Below are 12261 nucleotides of genomic sequence, written 5' to 3'. Positions count from 1 at the left end.
GTTTCACTCACTTATAGTGTTTTCTTTCACTCAAATACTGTTTTACGCATTTTAATGACTGAAACTGTAGTGACTCAAAGGTCATACTGGCCGGGCATTCAACATATCTACCTCAACTACATACGTAGCCATTTTTATGGTGTACAATTCTTCTTCTACCTCACACACACACACACACACACACACACACACACACACACACACACACACACACACACACACACACACACACACACACACACACACACACACACACACACACGCATTAATTGTTTTATTAAATGTATCTTCGAGAGTCAGTAAGAAACTAGAAATAACTGCCTTTGTTCGGTAAACCTCACCAAGTTTCAGCTTTCGCCTCTTCCTTTGTGGACTGAGGTTTGACATTTGTAAAATGATCTCTCTTATCTGTCTGTACCATCAACTTAACTGCCCTCACCCCCTGCAGTTTTCCCGTCCCATATTGCCAAGCAGGTGACCCACAAGGAGGAATACCGCCCTCCCTCAGTCCAGTGATACTGTGCCTAGCACAATATGTTGGGGATCCGTAGCCTTGCTGTGGGCAAACATTTTGTAACAATTTCGCACACTTTGATATGTAAACAGCAAATATTAATCAGTTTTATTTCAACAAAAACGGAAAAAATCGGATCCTACTTATTTTGTGGATACCATAACAATAAATCAAGCCAATAGATCGTTTGAGCTGGAATGAATATAAAAAATAATTAGCAAGTCGATAGTCATAATTCCCTCTGTTGGTCCCACGTGAAATGTTCTTCATGAATAGAATAGATGGCTGATAGACGTTCGACCGAATAATATCATTTGCTTACTTCAACTGTTCATCTAATTTCCATGAATGTATGTTACATAGTTCATATGTTCATGGGCTTCTTCACTGAATGTATAGTGTGAAGGACTACTTCACTTGAGGATAAGTAACATAAATAATGATGATAATTATGATAGTATTGCCATTATTATTCCTTCAGATTATTAAAAAAAAGAGAAAAAGAGAGAGAGATGAGGCATATGGAGATTGTGAGATTATTTTTAGCATCGGAATTGTTAACATAATTCTTAAATATATTATGTTTTGTTTGTTTGTTGTTAAATGCTGCACTCAGCAACGTAAGGATATTAAAACATTACATTTAGGTTCAGTTGTATTTTTATATTTGTATCATTTTGCAAATGTTACAGAGACCTGATAAGGGATATATAATAATGTATAGTCGCTATTCTTAAAGTAAGAATATGTTAGATTTATCAACCAGAAATATTGCACACAAGAGGATAATCAGATTTCATGACACTATTCAACGTCGAAGTCAACGATATTTGTGTATGTTATTGCTACATGACACGGATACGTCATGATAAAGCAATTAGAAATTGGCATTTGATGATATAAGATAGCTATGCGATAAATCACAAAGAACAAAGAAGGAAGCGATATTTATTTCACGATAAAACATTGTTCTATCATGACGTCATTTATTGAGATTCGAACATGCACTCGCAACTTGAAAAGTAAAATTTGTAAATTTGACCTTATTTTTGAGAGGTATGTGTCTAGTGAGTTGTTCCCAATAAATGTTGCTGGAGAATCCGAAAATGAGAGTGATATGACAATCGGTATTGGGAGAAAAGGTACAGATGATTGACGAGAAAATTGTGACGATATGTGGGACCAAACTCAAATCCTAAAATGGATTTATCTAGCATGGCCGCTGTCGGATTCTATTCAAGGAATCATCATTATTTAAGTACGGGTAAATATTGTAAAGCGTGTATTTTTTCCTAATTTAACACCCTAAAAGAGGCTGTACGTAATGTTGATATCTCATATAGAAATAAACGAGTCTCGGTCGTTGTTTATCGTACAATAAACAACTCCCACTCGTCGTTTGTTTCTTAATTACATGACCAAATACACTAACATTATATCTTTTCATGTTTATCGGTCAACAAAAGCGACATAAGCATTTCCATAATCATGAGAAACCCTTGCCAAAAGTAGCGCCAACTGCACCATTGCGACAACATCAGGAGCATGTTTCATGATTCATCATAATAAATGATGACATTGGATGCTCTCAAAAACGCGAGCTCATTCCGATCCACTAGTGGCACCCGCCACAAACACATCCAAAGGCAAGCAAATTGTTCACCCGAAAAGGCAGAAAATTGCATCTGACATCATTTTTGTCATTGATACGTCAAACCTGGAAATGCCGTCTACACGTCCAACACAAAGCCCAAGCCAGGACCCAAATCCTTCAAACCCGGCCAAAGTTCTGTTAATTACATACATTTCCCCCTAACCTTAAATAATCTATACTAGTTCTGAAGTAAATCGTATTTACCCGTATGAATCGTCTTATGTTATTTATTACCGATAAACAGAATATGCACACTTTCTGAAAGTACTGTGTGATAAGTCACGCACCAAACCTATACTCTCGATATACATGCTGCTCTTACTTAAAAAAGAATATTGGGTTAACAAGATACGTATATTAAAGTACCATGCTTTCCTGATGTGCTCTCATTCTAATTTGAAATAATGGCGTAAATAGTTACCACTCATCTTTCAATATTTTTCAAGGTTGGGTTAATCACGAACATATTTGAATATGTACAACATCTATACTTACTTATCTTTACACTTAAAGGCATCAGGTTTGTCTGTCATAAGACCCCGAAACAAATATGTTCAACACAGCCCAATATTTGGCTCTTGGCTCCTTGTTCTTATATTTTATAAGTATTGTTTAAACAACTATTTTTTTCTGTAAAATATGTTCATTTCAGAAATTAGATGCTATTCTAGCATTAGGTCTGTGGTACGTTTACTGCATCAGCATTACATTAAAACAATATTACATTATATAAATCCATACAGAGGAAATGCTTAACATTTATCTTTTAAGGAAGAGTGCAGGACGACTTGCTTTATACATATAAATGTGGACATATATGTATGGACATTTGGATGATACAGATATACCTCCTTAAAGATAGTGTTCGTAGATGACTGTAGAAAATGGAATAATTATGTGAGTAATCGGGTTAATACCACGTTCAGCAATATTTAGCCATATTGCGATATTGGTTTCCAACATACAAGACGGACCATGAAATTATGACTTGAATTTGGACCTGGCTTTCTGGTGTGATGTAACACCCCAGAATCTCCGGTAGAAAAAGGGCTCAAAGCACGAATTAAGATCACGAGATGATACTGATGTATGCATCTTGACATATATTTGCGTAGTATTACTACGTTAATTCATCAGTATATATGTATTTTGCATAAAGGGATATTATAGGATCGACGCTGACATGCGCATATAACCTATTCACCAGTGCTGTAATATTTCATTTCTTCTGACACATATCGACACGAGAAATTATATTTAAATTTAAAAGGAGCCCAAGTGGGATAGAAATTTGAGTCTGAAGCTGTTGAACAAGGCTTGTTTCATTTTGGGCTATAGCATTGCCGCAAGGCCTGGGCGGAAGGGAACACCTATTTGCACCCATCAGATACCAATCACAACTTCTCTCTCCAAACGAAAACAAAATAAGAAAAATGTCGGAAGTGTATCCTTCTAATTTTCTATTTAGATACATGTTTTAACTTTAAAGTAATTATATGTATCTCATGTATTATTGGTATCTGTGATGCTGGTACCGTTTTGTTGCCATTGTGTAGCTTTTGTGGAGTTATTATGAATATCAAACACATACCTTGAAATATGGACTTGTGAAAGAACTCATCATTGAATCATTTGCATTTAAATTAATGCATATACCATTTACTTGGCGTGTATGGACATATTATCCATCTACTTATACACACTTATTATGGATATATACAGAATTTCATTGTACCTTATTATTTAAAAAAATACCCGTGAAGATCCGGGTTAGAATAGGCATTCAACAAACCATGCTTCTAAGAAGGCGACTTGGCTCGCTGACCTGGTTGATGCATGTCATCGTATCCCAAATGCGTAGATCGGTGCTCTTGATGATAATGACTAAATTGTTTGGTCCAGACTGGATTATTTACGAACCACCGTCATATAGCTGGTATATTGCTGAGTGCGGCGTTAAACAACAAACAATCAAACAAAATCTATATAATTATTAAACACCTTCCAACAATGAGAAATTAAACTTATATTTTCTAAATATTCTGTTATATTTATAACATAATTTGATTCATAATTTAATTATTGCGTTGCTTTCTTCCCTGTCATTCAATGTGCATGTTCAAACCCCTAAACTTTTAATATTTCATTTTTCATAAATGGCTACGTTAGTGCGTTGCCTAGATCTCTCGTTACCTACTCACAAGAATAGATTAAAATAATTTGTTTTACTATCATATTTCTGTTTATCTAATTCATAATACGAAATTGATAATTCATTTATAATAGTATATATCATATTCGTGTATATCACTATCTGATGCTAAGGTTTTATTTCAGAAAATATAATTAATTCAAAATGTAGAAAGATACACAATTTGCCATTATTTGACTTTTAAACTGTACAAAGTATGATATATTGATCACAATGCCTGTAATGGGTAGTATTTAAGAAAGAAATATTTGTCGAGAAGTCCCATTTTTCAGATATGCCCTTCAGTAGTATTATTGCATATCTCCAGAGAGAGGTTTACATTGTAGTTTTCATTATTTGTGGATAATTCAAAAAGCAACATAGAATATATATATGCTACCATGACGAAAGAATACAGAGTATACATAACTCGCAATTCTATATATTCAGCAAACATCCCAAAACCGAAACTCCACAACATATCCGATTACACTGATTAAGGCTGTCCCAGTTCTCCATGCGATACTGACGCCCGTTCGTCTCCCAGACCATACAGAATAAATTTAAAAGGAATCCAGCTCAAGCCTAGAACGATTTGCAATTGGCAAGCCTAGATTGCCTTAATTCTATCCATGAAAGTAAGCATTAATAAAAAAATATTGTTCTTGTCTGCTTCAGATTATATTTTGTAGATACTTATTTTAACTAGGAAAATTGTACTGACACCGGCGCTGTCCCTATTGAAGCTATCCATAAGAATTTCGAATTGCCGTCCATTGTTCGATGTCAATACATCGATGACAAGTGAGGATATCATAAAGTAATCTTTGATGCCGCGCTACACTTTGATAAAAATTATAATCAAGTTGACTGATGTGTACATTACTACAGTGAACATGTACATGATCATGCCCTAATAATCAAATGCCGTAATGTCAAATACTAATTTATTATTGTGTGATGAATTTAACTGGATCAGTGGTAACATGTGATATTAATATTCCATCAATTAATTTCCTGGTTGGTCCATCCATGTCTACAAAATGAAAATAATACAATTAAAATGGAGCATAGAACAATTCTTAATTTCAGGCTAGAGCTGTGGAAATCTAGACTTTCCCAATCATTATAGACTTGAGTTGGTCTCATGTTTTACATTATTCTCTTGGGTCAACGTCACAGCTCATACCATACACTAACAAGACCAGCTTGCCCCCCGCCGGAGCGCCTGGATTTTGGTTATATCATCTAACATGGCCAACTCTGCTCTTAAGTAAACAAGAACCTAATCAGCGAGGGGTCCTTTATCATCCCTATGTGGCTGCTTATAAAAATCTGATATCTTTTCCCAAAGACCTGCTTAATAATATATTTTCTGCTGAATATTCGAAACAAATAGAGTGAGTTGGTACTACATGTACATATGTATACGGTTCTATTTTAAATTACTGCAGCGCTCCATTATGAAAACAATTTGTTTTAACGCCGCTCTCAGCAGTATTCCAGTGATATATGACGGCGGTCTGTTGTATATGAAATATATGCAAATTGAATCTTGAATCTTGAAAGTTGTAACGTTTCCGCAAATATGTATCACATGCAGTATACAGTATATCAACTGCAATATACTGTATACATCAGTATACAGTGTGTCGCGAGCTCTGCGCTGGGCTGGAGCACACATTTCCTACACCTCTCCCTTCGGCAAACACATCACGAGGGTTGCAACGAGGTCACAGGTCAGGCGTGCACTCGTCAGTGGGGGATTGCCTAAAAGTCGGGCCAAGAAAAGTCGGGCCGGGCCGGGCCAGCGGGTAATCCTAAAAATGGATTGCAGAATAATAAAACGAAACGCGCATATCTAGGCAGATCTCTAATGTCCACAAACGTATAGTTTTGCTCATTTAATTGAGTTTGAATAAATATGCACCTTCAACAATGTAATAAACTGATGATTATGACTACATACCGTGAGTCTCGTAGAAAAGTCAGTGTCTTGACTGTGCTCGTTCGTTCATTCGGAGATTTAACTTGCGCTTTCCGTGTGTAATAAATTACACTTTAGCGTATCTCGCACACGGGGAAACACTTATACTATTGGGGGAAAAAAGCATAATGAATAAATAAAGAAGTGCGACCCCAAAAAATGTAAATTAGGTAAACCTAAAATGATAATCTAGGGGTGTGTGTTTTGGCTGGGAAGGAGGGGGTGATGAGAGAATAATAATAATATGGAAAAGAGCTTGGAACAGTGCGGTGGTGAGGCGGGCGGCGGCGTTGGTGATGAAGAGGGGGCTGACTTGAAGATCGCAGTCGACCAGGAAATCCGAGAGATCCTGGTAGCTGTGGATTTCATGTTCAAATCTCTCTTCTCCCCAGTACTGCACCAGCACCATGGGTGGTCGTGGGCGGTTGCTGGGGTATACCTTGCCGCTCTCATGCTGGTAGCAGGGTTTAGGGTGGACCTAGTGCTGCTCCAGGATGAGACTGGCCTTCTGGGCAAGGTCGACACGGACGTCTTCCTCAACAACTGGTTCCGGAACCGGGTCGGTTTGGACTTGGCTGGTGTTGAGGGAGGGGCCTGGTGTTACGGCGGTCTGTGTTTCCGTGGTCTTGCTTGTAGGTGGTGATGGGAGGGAGGGGGGGGGGGGGGGGGTCAGGGGAGAAGATACTTTTCCTCTTTCTCTTCTTCCTTCCGTGTCCTGTCCCTACAGGCGTGCGAAAGGGCTCCTCCCCTCTGGATTCGAGGGGAGCGAGTTCCAATGCTGCTGTTGGGGGCGGAGGGGTGGTGGGTAGGCTCTCCTGGATCTCCATGGCGGCGACTGGTGGAGCCTTCTTCACTTTGGGCGGCTTGGCCTTCTGTACCGGGCGTGGTGCAGCAGGGATAGGGCCGGGGTGGTTTTCTCCTTAGGCTTGGTCTTGGCCGGAGCTTTGACCAGAGGCCTTTTTCTTTGACCTAAGTCAAAGGAGATGGAGAGGGTGGAGGAGTTGGACTTGTAGGAAGTCCTGAGGGAGTAGTCCCCAACCCTGAAAGCCAGCAAGGGCTCCAGGATGGCAACTAGCTCCCTCGGTAGCGACAGAGCGATGTCTCTCATAGTTGAGCGTGGGTAGCGAGCTTGGAAGGACACGTCTGCACGGGGCGAGTGTCCAAGCCGAGATGACTGTGTATTGACTTTGTGTATTCTTTGATTAGAATGCTTCTCACCGACCTTGGCGTGTAGGGGCGTGATGTCCTGGGCAGGAAACGACAGTGTTTTGACTACTCTTCTTTCATTAATTAACGTGTTGGGCATCGCTAATTAATCTTTACTAATTCGTGTTAATCCAACACAGGATGTTTTCTGGAAGTGGATATTCGCGAATGTCAAAGGACTGACACGACACGTGTTAATAACTGTCCAAGCACTTCTCAAGTTCCTAAGATTCTTTATATCTAAAGATTAGTATTATATCTAATTATATACCACTTTATTGTCTCATATTTCAGTAGTTAAAGAAAACACAGAGCTCAAAGTGAAGCCTTTTTCACTCTACATTCTCAACATAGTCTCTATCAGAAGTGTTTGGCTTGTGTTGGGTCCGACTTGGCCCGGGCTGTCAAAATGCACTTGAAACACACAAATGTATCATCAAATGTCTTTAAATCTATAGAATATCATTATATCTACCTATATACAACTTTATAGTGTCTCAGTTCGCTGTATTTAAAGAAAACAAGGTGCTCAAAGTGAAGCCCTTTTCCCTCTACATTCTCAACATAGCCTCTATCAGAAGTGTTTGGCTTGTGTTGGGTCCGACTTGGCCCGGGCGGTCAAAATCTTCTATAAACACAAAAATCTATCTTCAAATGTGTTTACATCTATAGATTAATATTAAATCTATCTATATACCACTTTATAATGTCACGGTACATCGTATATAAAGAAAACAAGGGGCTCAAAGTGAAGCATTTTTACTGTATTTTCTTAAGAAAATTCCTGTTAGAAGTGTTCGGTCCGACTTGGCCCGGGCTGTCAAAATCAACTTTAAACACACATATGTATCTTAAAATGTGTTTACATCTACCTAAATACCACTTTATAGTGTCTCAGATCGCTGTCCTTAAAGAAAACAAGGGGCTCAAAGTGAAGCCCTTTTCCCTCTACATTCTCAACATAGTCTCTATCAGAAGTGTTTGGCTTGTGTTGGGTCCGACTTGGCCCGGACGGTCAAAATCTACTTTAAACACACATATGTATCTTCAAATGTATTTACATCTATAGAATAGTGTTATATCTACCTATACACCACTTTATAATGTCACAGTATATCGTATTTAAAGAAACCTGGTCCGTTAAAGTCAAACACTTTTCCTGTATTTTCTTAAGAAAATCTCTGTCAGAAGTGTTGGGTCCGACTTGGCCCGGGCTGTCAAAATCAACTTAAACCTTACAGATATATCATCAAATGGATTCACATCTATAGATTAGTATTATATCCACCTAAATACCACTTTATAATATATCAGTACATTGTCTTTAAAGAAAACAAGGTGCTCAAAGTGAAGCCCTTTTCCCTCTACATCCTGGACATAGTCTCCATCAGAAGTGTTTGGCTTGTGTTGGGTCCGACTTGGTCCGGGCTGTCAAAATCTACTTTAAACACATAAATGTATCATCAAATGTGTTTTATATCTATAGATTAGTATTTTATCTACCTATATACCACTTTATAATGTTTCAGTACATCGTATTTAAAGAAAACTGGTCCGTTAAAGTCAAACACTTTTCCTGTATTTTCTTAAGAAAATCTCTGTCAGAAGTGTTGGGTCCGACTTGGCCCGGGCGGTCAAAATCAACTTAAACCTCACAGATGTATATTCAAATGTATTCACATCTATAAACGAGTATAATATTAACCTATATACCACTTTAAAGTGTCTCGGTTCGGTTCGCTCAACAGTCTCACAAGTGTTCGGTCCAACTTGGCCCGGGCTGTCAAAATCAACTTAAACCTCACAGATGTAACATGAAATGGATTCACACCTATAGATTAGTATTATATCTACCTAAATATCTCTTTATAGTGTCTCAGATCGCGTTTTTTAAAGAAAACAAGGTGCTCAATGTGAAGCCCTTTTCCCTCTACATTCTCAACATAGTCTCTATCAAAAGTGTTTGGCTTGAGTTGGGTCCGACTTGGCCCGGGCTGTCAAAATCAACTTTAAACTCACGGTTGTATCATCAAATGTGTTTATATCTATACCTTGTTTTCTTTAAATACGATGTACTCTGACGGGAACATAAACATCATAATGATAATGATGATGATAGTTGTTTATGATGAGGATGATCACCATATTTTAACGTCTGTGTTGTGATTAACAAGGAGGCCTTTCATGATTGAATTTAATCGTGCACTATTGCACATATTTATTTATCTGAAGATCCTCTTGTGAAGCATGTCAAGACTGAAAACAAGTCATTCAATGGATTTTCCTAAACGACCCATTGATGCAGTACTGAATATCAATGTTAATGTTTATTTTGTTGATGGTGCTGGACGGTACAGAAATGAGTGTCAATCAAGCGAAGTGCCATATCAAATCGACCTAGAACCAGTCACTTGCTACTCGAAAACGTCAATGTGTGATTTTGTGTCAAAGTTGATGTCCAGCTTGACACAAACACAGTATCTTTGGCATGGTTCGATCCTCTTGTTACCGTACTGCGTGGTTTTGACTCCGAGACCATCAATGGTACCACCCAGAATATGCAGAGGGCGTCGTGGGAAATGATAATTACATATAAAATTCTTTGGAATACGCCCAAATACAGAGTCAGACGTATCCAAGCGAACAAACCTGATATGGTCCTTTTTGATAAATCCAATGAAAGCATTGTATGACCGATTTATCTGTTTCTTTTGAAACTAATGAGATTCAGGAGAAACAAGGCAAAGACAGTATGAGGACCGTACTAACGAAATGTCAAGCTAGCTTCCCAAGTTGTTATACTCGCCATTCATGACAAGAAAAATCCCGTTTCCTGACGCTTAAAATAGTGTTTATATTAATTAAAATGCACACATTTCCAAATATTCGAAATATTCCAGTGTCCATACCGTCCACTATCCTTGAAGGATAATGATGACGTAGACGACAACGACAACAACGATGTGCTGGATTGACTTTCAGAAAGCATATGATTCTGTCTGTTTGGGAATGTTTGGACATGTTGTAGAAATTTTCGTCAGTGTCCACATCGTCCACTATCATGGAAGGTGTATCTTGCCACATATGTTTGCGGGTAGAGACACAAAACCAAATAAAGACATGACACATGTGTATGCATACAATTTGGAATAATATGGAAAGTTTACAATCATAGGCACATTCCACATTAAGCCATGTTAGATCATGTTTACACTGCAGTTTTATGTATGAGAAAACAAGAAAGTACGGATTTGTCAGTCATTCAAATCTCGGGTTCAGCAAAAGTTTTCGTATCTATTTTTAGTAAAAATCGTTAGGAGTTTTGCGATCAGGGTGTTAGTTGTCAATTTTAGGTGCTTAAAATGCACTTTAATGAATCCTTGGAGTCTGTAACCTTGTGAAACGTTGTAATGTTATTAATACAAAAATCAGTAAAAGATAAAGCATATATTTTGTGACCGGAACTAGCATGTTCGAGGTAAAGCTTACGTTTTGTGTACCATCAAAAGCATTTCTTCAAAACATGACAAAATCCCTATCATCCACAACATGAGAGATATTGACCACGAATGTGTGTACCGAACTCTCGAACCTATTCTCCGATCACGACCGCCTCACCATAAAAATACATATAGATTTAGGCCCGCCTCCGTGGTCTTGTGGTAGAGCGTCCGCCCGGAGAGCGGAAGGTCCGGGGTTCGATCCCCGGCCGCGTCATACCAAAAGACGTTAAAAGATGGTACTTGTTGTTACCCTGTCTGGCGCTCGACATTAAGGGGCTAAAACAAGGACTGGTCGGCTCGGAGTCAGTATACTGTGTCTGAGTGGGGTATTCATGTTAAACCACGGCATGGTATCTCAGTGAGCTAGCACTATAAATCGGCACAAGCAGCCACACATACACGTGCATGCACGTCGCTATATAAGTGCAATAATCTTGGACGCAACGTTAAACCCAATTTCACCTCACCTCACATATAGATTTGGACCTGTGAAGATCAGGGTTAGAACAGATCTTCAGCATTAAAAGGTGACTATGGTTGTCGTTAGAGGCGACTAACGGGATCGGGTTGGTTGTCAGGCTCGCTGACTTGGTTGATTGGATGCATGTCATCTTATCCCAATTGTTTGGATTGATGCTCGTGATGTCAATCACTGGATTGGCAGGTCCAGACTTGATTATTTGCATGACCTCCGTCATATAGCTGGCATATTGCTGAGTTAAACAAAAACACAAACAAACAAAACATATAAATTTAACCGCTTATTTCAAATTCGAGATAAAAATACATAGCGCCAATTTGAACTCCCAATCTGACTTTACAATAGAACTGTGTACCATGATATCGAAGTTTGAATTTGCCACCGTGACAGCTTTAAGAAATCTTAATTAGAATTTTACTTAACTGTAAACAATTCTCCTTGATACAGGTTGAGGAATCCGTAATGAAGTCAAAGAAGGTGATCATTTGCAACATTGTCAAACTTAGTTTCATCCACAGAAACCACGGACCTTTTTCGCAAAACTAAAATTCAACTCAATCCTTCACTTGTTTTTCTGTCACAATGTTTATTGATTATTACCTGCGAAATACATTTCAATTAGTCATCGAGATACATGTCAATTAGCCACACTTTACACCTGTTGTATTCTGAATTGATCGTCTATGCAATCGTATTTCTATGGATCTATAAAACACAGTCTGTTA

The sequence above is a fragment of the Haliotis cracherodii genome, unplaced genomic scaffold (genome assembly GCF_022045235.1).
Source record: "Haliotis cracherodii isolate W230 unplaced genomic scaffold, xgHalCrac1.p SCAF_2, whole genome shotgun sequence".
Classification (NCBI taxonomy): domain Eukaryota; kingdom Metazoa; phylum Mollusca; class Gastropoda; order Lepetellida; family Haliotidae; genus Haliotis; species Haliotis cracherodii.
This window is presented reverse-complemented; position numbering follows the sequence as displayed.